General features: G+C 51.0%; 1 protein-coding gene across 3 annotated transcripts in view; it reads left to right on the top strand.

The window, feature by feature from the left end:
- The window catches only part of AKNA (AT-hook transcription factor), a 75,896-nt gene that overhangs the window by 5,741 nt on the left and 57,635 nt on the right, over positions 1 to 12,520 (top strand). Inside the window, exon 1 of one of the 3 annotated variants that reach the window (XM_030535588.1) lies at positions 12,003 to 12,194. The exons of the other annotated variants lie outside the window; for them this stretch is intronic. The gene's annotated coding sequence lies outside the window, so the exon portion shown is untranslated. Of the gene's footprint in view, positions 1 to 12,002; positions 12,195 to 12,520 lie in introns of those variants that run through there. 3 annotated transcript variants of the gene reach the window in all.

Genomic DNA, 12,520 nt, shown 5'->3' with positions numbered 1-12,520 from the left:
GCATAGACAAAAACTCAAACTGCATATGGAATGTGCTGAGAGTGCTTGAGGCCTGGGACTATGAAGATGTCCAGATACAAGGGGGTATCATTCCATCAAATTTCCTATTGCAGCTTCAGTGAACATGCAGAGCACACTGGCGGGTTTAAAAATCCTGCAGAAAACTTCCTTCTCTATTAGGCATAATGAGACATTAGATGATTAAATAGAAAAGATGTTTTGAAAGTGTATTTTTCGCTCTTTTTTCTGTTAGTTTCTTTTTTGTGTTTCACTCAGCTTGGACAGTGAAAATAGATCTAAATTTTTAAAGTGGGGTGCCAAATGGGAGGCAGTATGGCTTAATGGACAGAGAATGAGGGATTTAGGTGACCTGGGTTGTTTTCCTGGCACAGCCACTAGTCTGGTGGATGACCTTAGGCAGGTCAGGTCCCCGTTCTGTGACTCAGTTTCCACATCTGTAAATTGGGGATAATGGGATGCCATCCCTTTGGAAAGCACTTTGGCATCTATTAATGAAAAGCGCTAGATAAGAGCTAGGTATTTTATTATTACTAAAGCTTGGCCCCATATATAATCATTTAAAGAACGGCAACATGATCTCCAAGGATGCTGAGTGCCCTCAGATCCAACTGCGAACAACGGGAGCTGCGGGTTCTCAGTGCCTTTGGAAAACTGGGCCGCTTTTGCAGGATTGCCAACCTCAGGCATTCCAAAATCACAAGTCAGGCCTCAAAAAAAAAACCCATATCGTTGTCTGAAAAATGATATAATTAATAACAAAATGTGGGATTATCTCTCCACTTGCTTTCTAGTTGCTGAGCCTTTAGGGTTTCACTTGAGGCATGTTTCTGGGCTTTTCTCTGCAACGAGGAGGACTAGAAACTACAACTTTTAAATAATAAAAGCTGAGATTCTCACTTACTCAGTTGAGAGCCCTGGGCTTTATGTAAAACACCAGATATCAAGGTTATTGCAGGAGTTGACAACACTTAAGATGACTATATATGGGGCTTTAACTTGAGACAACCTGGCCTAGATCCTCAAAGGTATTTAGCCTCCTAACGTCCCTGGATTGCAAGGGTCAGTGTTGACTAGTCAGTTTCACTTTTTGTATTGGGTCAGTTTCACATTCCACTAGCAGGGCCCTGCAATGTTTGGCATACAGATGCTACAGAGGGCGAATGGTGTTTTGCTTTTAAAGTCCAGTGAAAAGTGTTTGTATGAAATCTTGGAAACATTTCTGTTGGTCTAAGGTTGTGTAAAGACTTGAACTCACAAAACATATATTTTGGACCATGTTTACCCCGGGAGCGTTCTTTTTTAGTGAGCATTGCTCAGGGAGAGGAAAGAGAAAAGGCTGCAGAGTCTGTGGGCCAGATTCTGATCTTGCCCCAGTGTAAATCTGGGACCATACCATTAAAGTCCACTGGCATAACTGAGATCAGAATGTGGCCCTTCAACTCCGGCGGGAATCTTTTGCATGGCAAAGGGGCAAGGTGAGTCTAACAGAATAAAGGAGACCATGTCGGGTTTATGGCTCGGTGGGTCAGATGAGCATCCAGCTGGATTATTGCTGCTACCGCCAACCCTGTGCCTTCCTGAGTTGCTCATTTTGATATTATCTTTGGATAAATTACAGACAGGGCAAGTATTTCTGAGAAGGGTAATTGTAGCAGGGAGGTGGATGTGCCAAAAGTGAAAGCTCAGCTGGGCTGCCACTAGGGTGACCAGACAGCAAATATGAACAATCAGGACAGGGGGGAGGGGGTAATAGGCACCTATATAAGAAAAAGGCTCAAATATCAGGACTGTCCCTATAAAATGGGGACATCTGGTCACCCTAGATGCCACCCCTGGGGGGTTGGAGGAAACTTGATTTCTCTTTAAGTTCCTAGGAGAGAAGGAAGCTGGGGTTAACGACCCACACACAAAGGTCGTGATACGAGGAACTGATGTACAGCCTGGTGTAAATATAGGGGCCGCAGTCACTTGCACATGCGCTTAACTTTATGTACACGTCTGGTCCCATTGAAATCAACATGTAAAATAAAGCAGGAGTGGGCCAGCTGGCTCAGCACCATCGTAATAAATGAAAATCCCGGGAGGGTGAGGGGGATGAGGGAGAGAGAGAGAGAACATTCTACTGATGGAATTAGAACCTTGACTATGTGTCATGCATCTTATACTGCTACCAGTTAGTGGAGATTTTCTTTAGTTGTAGTACTAATGGCCTTTGGGGAAGGAGGGTTAAAATTCTCTCTCACCTTAACTATGGAGCTCCCAGTAGCCCCGATGTGCAGCATAGTAAAATCCTGGGCCCACAGACATGTTAGAGTATTTCCCTTCTTCTATCCCCCCAGAGAGGGGTGTATGCCCCGAGATGCTGACAGGCTCTGGACTGGTCCTATCAGTAATAAAAAACACTTGGCACTTAGAAAAATGTGTCTTTGATAAAGCTTATGCTGTGGTCCAGCCCACAGTGGGGACTGAACCAAGTAGCAATAGCTGGATTTAAATGTGTGGTGGTCGCCAGCAGGTTTCTGGTTTTGATTTTAGATCTTGCCTAGAGTGCACCAGTGCAAGCATGGAGGCATTTGCACTGATGTAGCTACACCAGTGGCTAAATCCCCATTGCAGACGCGGCCCTAGTTTGAGAACCAGCTGTGAAGGATATTCCATAGCGAAGAAAATCCCAGTCTGTACTGCGTCAAGGAATCCGTGCTCGAGCCCTGTCAAGCTTAAATGCCTTTATGCTGCCATCAGAGTGCGTAAGACCTGGAGGGACTTAATGTCTCTGGGTCTGTGGCAGCCTCTGAAGGATTGGGGGAAATCTAGCAACTTTATCTTGTAGGGATGGAATTGCTAGGGATGCTTTTCTGGGGCAGCTTAATGGGTTCACTGCAACGCGGAGGGTTCCTGAGCAGAGGCAAATTTGTGCCCGCTGCCCGCTTCATGGGATCATGCTGATTTGGGCCTGTTTCCTGGGGTCACAGCTAAATGAATGGAGGTGGGAGAATTCGCCATTCCTTATATCCTGCTTTGCAGAAACCACTGCCCCAAGTCTGGCACTAGGATGACTCAGGGCTGGAGATCATTGGGGTTGGAAAAGGGGGACACAGCCTGTGCCCATGGGGGATCTAGGAGAGAGGAAAAGGAGGATACAGGCTGAAGGGTGGGAGTGTGGGGGGTGCAGCCTTTGCCCAGGGAGGGGTTGTGGTAGCTGGGAAGAGGAGGGGAGGTGCTGCCTGTGCCCATGCAGGGAAGCAGGCAGGGTATGTGCCTCTGCTCCCGTGGCCATGTCCCCTGGCATCCCATTGGTTTTTTAGCTCTGCTCTTTGTTCCGTTTTCATTCCAGGCCACGGGCAGTTTTTCTTCTGCTTGCCTGGATGTTCTTGCAGCTCATGTGGAAATACAGATGTTTCCTCATACCTCCACTCTGCCCAAATCAGGGCAGGGCCAGGCTGCCCGCTGGGGAAGGGGTCTCGGTCCGGTTCCTAGCGGGACGGGTGCACGCCCCTCTGCTTTGGCATTCTTCTCAGCAGCCTCATTAGCAAAGTCAAAGTCCACATCGAGATCATTGCTCTCGGCATCCCCTCTCAGCCCTGGGGCTGGCGTGGTTTGTTTGCTCGGGATCTGCCTAATTCCGAGCCTGCTCCTGCTCCCGCTGCCTTCGGTGGCTCCAGGATCAAGCCCTTCTGTTCCCAAGATCACCTTCCTCTTACATCTCTGGGCAACACCCCAGGGACCCTCGTGCTGCTCCAGTCAGTGACTTGCCCTGCCCTGCTCTGGGAGAGAAGCCCCCTCTCGCTGTATAGACCTGGCTGACACAGCGGATGGGCGTGTTAGTGCTGTGTAGCTGGGACACACCTCTTCCTAAACGGACTCACCTGCAGACTCCTTGGCTGCTAAGAAAAAAACCTTCCCCTGAGGCGAACCTAGAGACAGGCAGCAGGGAGTCAGGGCTGGGCTTTAACGAGGCTTCCTTTGACTTTATTAGCAGGTGTCTCCAGCCTCCTCCTCCCCTAGGCCCCCTAGTTATGGTAGGAGGCAGGAGTCTGGTCCGGATGAGAGCAGGGTGTTAGCTAGACTCATCTCTCTGACTCTCTGCACCTCGGGCTAGAGAACTGTTCAGCTCCTATCACTCCTGAGCTGGGATTGTGTTTGCTCAGCTGAGAGGACAGATGGAGACGCGTCTGGGAGAATCCCTCACCCATCTCTCAAGGAGACACATCCCTGGGGATTTTGCTCCCTCTCCAGGGTTTGACAAGCCAGCAATGAGAATCTGGCAACTGCCCCTCTCCATGCAAAGAATTAGGTCTTATGATCCGCTCTCACAGCACCGAGTTCAAGCCAGCGTTCCATCCCGTGAACCGAGCCCAGCGGCCAGATGTCCCGATGGTTCTGTACGTGCCCCCTTGCTTTGCCGCTCCTGTCCAGAGAACGAGGTCACAAGTGCAGTCGGTTGTAGCCTTAGCCCCCAGCTGTTTAATCTCTAAACCAATACACTTTTCCAAGGGCTCTCGCTGGGCACCGGTGCGGGTGTCTTGTGGGAAGGTGGGGTGGAGTGTCTGGGAGGAATGTTACAGAGCAGGGATCGGCAGCCTTTGGCACACAGCCCATCAGGGAAATCCACTGGCAGGCCGGGCTGGTTTGTTTGCCTGCAGCGTCCGCAGGTTCGCCGATTGCAGCTCCCACTGGCCGCGGTTCGCTATTCCAGGCCAAGAGGGGCTGCAGGAAGCAGCAGCCAGCACGTCTCTCGGCCTGTGCGGCTTCCCACAGCCCCCATTGACCTGGAGCGGTGAACTGCAGGCAGTGGGAGCCGCAATCAGCCAAACCTGCGGACGCTGCAGGTAAACAAACCGTCCCGGCCCACCAGGGGCTTTCCCCGATGGGCTGCATGCCAAAGGTTGCCAATCCCTGTTACAGGGGAAGAGATCTGGGTTGTTGGAGGACTGGTGGTTCGGAAAGGGGGACATGCCCTTTTAGTTGGCCCTCTGGCCTCCCTCTCCCCTCCTGCGTTGGCTCCCCTACCTTCAGGCTGAAGTGAGACTTAGTGTCTCTCTTGGAATTCTTTTTTTCTCCAAGGTGAACTGCTTGGGGGGTGACCTGCTCGGAGGTGAGCTCAAAGTTTATCCCTCCAGGGCCCTTTGGCAGAGCTGTGGTCCAGTCGAACAGTGCTGCAGGTCAGGGCTGAGCGTTGTTGGCAGAGCAGTGTGCGGGCTGGGCTGGGATAGCAGAGGACTGCAGGACAGGATTGAGTGCGCTGGCAGAGCTGGGTTGGGGTGGAGATGAGCCCTGGGCTGGAGCAGCAGAGGAACGCTCTGAGTCAGGACTGCGGGATATTGGCAGAGCAGCGCACGGACCAGGCAGGAGTTGCAGAGGGTGCTGCAGGTTGAGACTGGTGCATTGGCCGGGCAGTGCATGGGAGAAAGTAGCAGACACCCAGGGCCCTGGGGATAGAGAAGGAAGGAACCAATAAATACAGCGATTGCCTTTTTGCTCACGTGAAGGTAGCCAAGCTTTGCCTGCCTCCAGCAAGGCTCCACTGGGTCACGTTCCCAGAAGCCGGCGCCTTCCCACCAAAGGGAACGGCTGGTGCATGGGGCTTTTGTCTGCATGTGTGTGGGGGTGAGCAGCCTGCAGCCAGCGATGGATAATAGAGATTAGCAGAGCCAGGCTGAGTTCTCAAAGTGGGGGCAGGGCACTTTCCCTTCCCGTTACTTCCCCTTTTGGTCAGCTGTCAGTGTCATGCTGTGTGTGATGCTGGGACAGACTGCTGAGCAAAGCCCTGTTTGGCTTGCAGGTTGTACTCCCTTGCCCCTCTCATCTGTGGTCACCCTCAGAGTCGCTGCAGTTGGAAGGATTCTTGATTCTTATGTTGTGCCTTTGCTACTTGTCATTTATTGTCTCAAACAGTCGTGGTTCCCCTTTCCATCACTCTGTTTGCTGCAGCAAAGAAACCTAACCTGCTTCCCTTTCTCTCAAAGAAGGGGAGGGCAGGCAGGCAGGGTGTCTATTCTAATCTCATCATTTCTCCCAGTCTTTCCTGTCTCTTTCATTTTCACTCACTGGCCTGGACTGGAGACCACCCCTTCCCCCCACCCTTCAAAACGACTTCTGATTTTAACTTCTGGAGAAGAGGTGAGAAACTGTTCTTGAGTTTCAGCTCTTGTGATCGTATGTATCATCTGCTTATAGGTTAGCGGGAAAGAGCAAATTTGGTTCTCAGGTTAGGTTTTGTAAAACAATCATCTTTTGCCAAACCCAAGTCAATACAAACAAGTTTGCAAGAAGAATTCATACCTAGATACTCAAAGAATCATGAGATTAAAACAACAACAACAACGTTGGAAATCTTTTGTTTGCCATGTGATTTTTGAGCATATAAGGGTTCACGTTTTCAAGCTTTTCTGTGCAGCTACGAGGGCCAGAAATTTCATATTTGATCAAAGGAAAGCTGAGATTCTCACAAAACAACATGAACTCCAGTACCTGGGGCTTTCAGAAAACCACCAAGTATCACAAGACTCTCAATAAAATCATGACAGTTAGCAAGGCCCTTTGCAACTCAGACGTTGCAGGATTGTGCTAGTGCAGGTAAACAAGTGCAACTGACCAGAAATGAGAGAAACTGACCAGTCAAGTCCTGTGCTCTAGCCCCCCATAAAGTAGTATGAGGGAACTCACAGTTTCAAGGACTGTGGTGGTGGGGGAGGGGTATCTGATGAAGGGAGGTGGACAGCATGAGGGTATGCCGGCGGGAGGCTGTGGATGGATGAGGGCATGTTTGGGGGTTGTGGTACGTGAGGTGAACTAGAGATCTGGTGATGGGGACGTGTTCGGGATGAGCTTCTGGGTAAAGGGATATAGTGTGTGGGTGAGAGGCTATTGTGAGATATAGTGGGTGTCTCTCTGGGGGAGAGGGACTTTGCAGGTGGTCTGTTTTGGGGATGTCCAGGGTTGGCTATTTATGGGACATAGTGGGGTATGTAATTGTCTGGAGAGGGCATGTGGGGGTGAATGGCAGAGGAAGGGAGGAAACGTGGCAGGATTAGTGACCCGGTTCCCCACTCCGGAAGGAGAGATGGCGGCCTGGTAATCAGAAACACTGGGATGCCATACTGGCTCTCACAAATGGTGCCGGGACGCCGTTCCAAACCATGGGGGCAAAACCAAACGTAAACGTCAAAAAGCAAATTAGGGGCCAGATCTTCAGCTGGTGTAAATCAGTCTCACTCCGTTGAGGTCTCTGGAGCTATGCCGGTCTCCATCAGCTGAGAATTTGCCCCAGTGTTTGGGATGATGGCAGTGCCTAGAGACATTAGCCCTATTGGGTTAGGCACTGCACAGACACAACCGACATAAAGGTGCCGCTCCTCAGAGCTTCTGTATTCGCTCACTGCAATAATCTCAGGTGTTTGTTACTCACACTGATAGGAAACATTAATTGTTTTAAACCCTCTTTTAACGTGTACATAATAAGGCACACAAACAATTCAGGGCTCGAATCCTGCCCGATGCCCAGTCATTTCCTTCCATTTCTCTATCAAAACAATGCTCCTGTCCAGAATGTTGACAGAATCGTTTCATTGTCCCGCATCCTTAGCAGCAATAACTGAGTTCTGGGCTTAACACACCTGTTTCCTTTAGCTGTTCTGATTTTTTTTCAAGTGGGTTTATTTTGGCTTTGGGATACAGTGGAACTTGATTACGGCAACTCCAAATCTGGGGCAGCTTCGCCCCTAGCAGAACGGATTACCCAGCCAGATTCAGTGCAACGCACAGGTTAGATTTTTAGGTGGGGGGGAAAGTGTGTTCTTAGTTTGGGCTTAGCTAGTACGTGTGGGCTTTGCCTAACCGAAACGCAGTCACTTTTCCAAGTGGAGACAAGGAATTATAGATTGCAAGTTCTTAGAGGCCGGGATCATCTTTTTTCATAGAATCATAGGACTGGAAGGGACCGTAAGAGGTCTTATAGTCCAGTTCAGGGCCAGCGCAACGCATTAGGCGACCTAGGCGGTAGCCTAGGGCACTAACATTTGGGAGGCAGCAACTGAGTGGCCAGATCTTCGGCCGCCCTGGTCGTCATTGGCATTTCGGGGGCGGGACCTTCCGCCGCCTCAGTCGGGGGTGGCATTTCGGGGGCGGGACCTTCCACTGCCTTACACTCTTGAATGTGTTTATCCTTACAATACCCCTCTGAGGTAAGGTAGTGCTGTTTGTCCCCATTTTATATAGGAATAGGAATAGGAAACTGAGGCACAGTGAGGCCAAGTGACCTACCCAGATCTGTGGCAGATCAGGAAATCAAACCCAAGTCTCAGGCGCCTCAGACTAGTGCCCCAAGCATTGAACCAATCTTTCAGTGGTCACATCACCAGCTGGCACAGACTTGGGGGACGGTCTTGAGCCCACTTGGCCTGGCCCCTACCAAGGAAGAAGTGGCTGGAAGTATTGGGTCCGTTCCTCTCTGTTCTAGAGCAGCGCTGTTTGGATGGAGTCCAGCAGCTCTCTCCTAGTCCTGGCCGCAGCAAAGCAAAGCACATTCCAGCCCATGCAGAGGTTTCAATTGCTGCAGAGGGTTGTCCTCCTCTCATCGCTAATTACACAGTAAGGGCTTAATTACCCTCTCGTGAATATGCCAGCACATGACACGCCCCCAGCATGACAATTACAGCACTGCTGTTCCCGGGAGTGATGATTACCCCTCTCCTCTCTGTTCCCCATTGTGTGTAATTACACAGTGCTCTCTAGTTCCGGGGCTGCTCAGGCCACAAAGCTGTGCAGACCAACCCTGCTTCTCTCTGCCTGAGGCGCCGAGCTGCATTTTAATGGAAATATTTGTTTCAGAAATGGGCGCGCCTCAATGGCTCAGCTTGGATCGTCGCCAAAGAGTTTGGCAGCTTCTCTGCACCCTGTGGGAGCTCTCCAAATCTCCGGGTGCTGCAGAGCTGGGTGTCAGGGAGCAGGGGGTGGCTAAGAGAGCTTGGATGCTCCTGGCGACCGATCTGATGTTAAAAACAAAGAATCAGCCTTTCCTGTATCGCGTGGGCTTCGGTTTTGGGTGAAGGTTTGGGTCAGTTTTTATTTTACCAACGCCGCTTTGCCCTTATCTAATTCATTCCCATATTGCCCCTCCTCCTGCCCCTTCTCTTTCTGAGCCCAGTCCTCTGCACTGCAGATTCTCTAATTCCTTTTCCTCTTATGGGGCTCAATCCAGCACCCTTGGATGTCAAAAGAAAGAGTTGGGTGGGCCCATACTGCAAGATTCTGGTGGTATTGTCCCGGACAGTGAACGCTTGCTGTATAGAAAATAATGTGTGTCATTCCTGCCTTTTCCCTGTCCCCTGGGGAGCCGCTAAATGATGTTGTCACCTTGCATCCTGCTGGGATGTGTTGGCACCCCTGGCGCTCCTGCCTGATGGGAACGGGTGATGGGGAGACAACTGCAGGAGTCACATCACACCCAGATTGTGAACAATCAGAGACTTGTCTACAATAGTACGCAGTTAACTCTACAGTCCTGGATGCTCAAACCCTCTGTCTACGGTTCTTCGAAGGCACCTCCTGCCTTATCCATGAAGCAGCTGCAGCACACGCAGTAGCAGGGTGAGGTTCCCCCACGCTGTCTTGCCCATGGGCCTTGACTCTGATGTGATGCCTTACCTCTTGGGTGGGGAAGAGGCGCTTCAGTCTAATTCAATCCCCTGCCTCCAGCTGAGACTTCCCACAGCTGTCATATGGACAGCCATCAACTAGAGTGCCCAGTGATAATCCCATTGATTATGGTAGTGCCTAAAGCCCAACCAAGAGTGGGGCCCCGTTGTGCTAGGCGCTGGACAAACACTGAATAGCAGACGGGCCTTGCCCTAAAGAGCTCAGAATCTAAATAGACAAGACAGTTGCAGCGTGGAGGGATGGGTTATAACACAGGTAGAGTAAACAATGGATGGCCGCGGAATGAGACTACTCACTCTTTTCTCCGCGACTACCAAAGAACAACCAGAGAACTGTCGTTGCTTTCAGCTGGTGATGTGGCTGCTCAGCGCCTGTGAGCACAGAGCCCTTGGCACTACCAACCTGGATTGTATTTGAACTGGCAACCTAATGGTGAAACATTAGGTGCATCCCATTAACAGGCCCCTGACCCATCCACAGTAATAGGATGATGAATTTTTGTATTACAGTGACACCTGGAGGTCCCCAGCAAGATCAGAATCCCATTGTGCTAGGTGCTGTACAAACAGAGTAAGAGTGAGTCCCTGCCCCAAGGAGCTTACAGTCTAAATAAACAAGACAGACAGAGGGTGAGAGGGGAAACTGAGGCACAGAGCAGAGAAGCAACTTGCCCAGGGTCACCCCGCAGGTCAGTGTAGAGGTGGAAATAGAATCCAGGTCTCATGAATTCCGGTCCAGTGCTTTATCCACTAGACTGTGCCATCTCCCTCAGTAGGCTTTTTATCACTAGAAACAGATAGAATCTAGGGTGAGGAGCCCCCATGCAACGGTCCTCTGCCTAGACACCCCGACAATAGTTTGTGTGGGGGCAAATCGCCTTATGAAAAGGGTCCTGTTGCCGGCTCCTGCGGATGTGAGGTCCCTTCCAACCCGAATAATCTATGATTCTATGTGGCAAATAAAACAAGTCTCGTGTTGGCCTTGCATGGGGAATTTGTATTCTATTTTCTTTACTTTTTTTGAGACATACAGGTCAAAACATGGAGCTGCTTTTTAAGGAGACCCACGTCTTGCACAGTTTCGACTACCCCTTCACTTTGGTCTGTGTCGTATTCTTCCTCATGTGCTCCTGGGGCAGAACGGACTAGCGTCGTGCGGTGCTTGTAAACACAGATCAGCCGCCTGCACCACACTATGCAAGCGGCCGCGTGGAGTAATGTAGGAAGAGGCCTGGTCTTGTGGTCAAGACACAAGAACTAGCAGTCAGGAGATCTGGGGCCAAGTCCTGCCTCTGCGACCGGCTTTCTGTGTGACCTTGGGTTCCTCACTTCCCCATCCGTGAAATGGGGAGGAGGATACTTCCCTCCCCTGGGGTATGGTGAGGATACATCCATGTGTGGTAGTTGAGATGCTGTGGTGTGGCGGGGCTGTAGAAACGAAGACTCCAACAAAATGCAGCTTCATAGACAATATCAGAAAGAACCCATGACACCAAAAGGAACCCTTTATATTAAGAGGAACCTCAAAAACTGCAACACGGGAGGAGTGAAATCTCAAAAGCCAGCTCAAGTCAGCAAGAGCATTTTACAAAGGAGGGATGTCCCACTGTGAACATCCCCAAAGGCAGGTCATTAGTGACCAAAGGCTGTTACTTTCCGATTCGTTCAATGACAAGAGTTGGTAGCTCGCCATTCAGTTCCCCGTAGAGAGTTGACCGTGTTGCACAAGCTAATCTCATATCTGCCAAACCCTGGTTTGGAGGGATGGTCCCTGGTTTTTTAGCATCGGTCGCTTTCTCCACTCTACACCTCCAAGACATCTCCCAGCCCTGTCGTATTGTAGGTTCCCCGGTTTTCTCACCAGGTGCCCCTCTTTGGAGATATGTAGCTAGGCATCTTTGTGCAGTATCACCAGAGGTGCCAAGGAATGAATGCACAGTGGGCACTGAATGCCTCCCCTAGAGGTGGCACATTGGCAGAGCAGCATGGAAGGAGCTTGCCCTACCACCTCCTCTGCTGCAGTGCTCTGTGGATAGCGGGCTCCAGGGGTGAGAGTCCAACCCTCAGTTCACTAGAGATAGTGGATCCGTTTTAAAGCTGCATTTCAGATGGAGTCCCCAGAAGGGATTATAGTATGGCTGCAGGAAGAGGTAAGGATGGCGGGCTGAACCATCCAGACACATGGGGCTTGTGCCAACCTGCAGGGCTCTACAGGGTTAAGAAGTTTTGTCTGCGCGCATGCACATGAAAACTTGTAGGAAATCTGCCTGCACGCTTCCTGCTTCTGCCTTCAAAAGCGAGATTGGGGGCGGGGAGGGAGCGCGTGGGGAGAGGCTCCTCAGTCTGACAGCACAGGCTGGAGAGGAGCCAGGGTGCCTAAGAGAGACTTTAGGAAAGACGTGATCTGAGCTCCGTGGGGCTGCACGCCTCTGAGGACCCAAGCAGGGAGCCAGGCTTCGCTCGGGGATGTGGAAAGTGGCTCCTATAATGGCTAACAGAGAAGATAGACAGCAGCAGGTGAGTGTATCTAACCTTCCATCCCCACTGCTTCTGCTCCCTCAGGGTTGCTGGCAACGGGGCAGCCCCTGTGCTCTCCGGATGTCTGGCACTTCATCAGCTGGAGGGTTGGAATATCTGGGGTCTTTGCTCAGAGCCCAGTCCCAGGCAGCAGAGCTGAGAAGGAAACAGGGGCTGACGCAGGCTAGAGAGGCTAGAAGGGCAGCAGGATGCAGTGTGGGGTGGGCACGCCAGGCTGCCTCAGCATTTCTAGTGCTCTCATCACCTTGTTCCCCACTGCCCGTCTGTGCGTTGTGGCTTGCTCCCCTGGCCGTCTGGCCTCTCCT

The sequence above is a fragment of the Gopherus evgoodei genome, chromosome 16 (genome assembly GCF_007399415.2).
Source record: "Gopherus evgoodei ecotype Sinaloan lineage chromosome 16, rGopEvg1_v1.p, whole genome shotgun sequence".
NCBI lineage: Eukaryota > Metazoa > Chordata > Testudines > Testudinidae > Gopherus > Gopherus evgoodei.
Note: the sequence above shows the minus strand (reverse complement) of the source record. Positions and strands in the feature narration are given on the sequence as shown.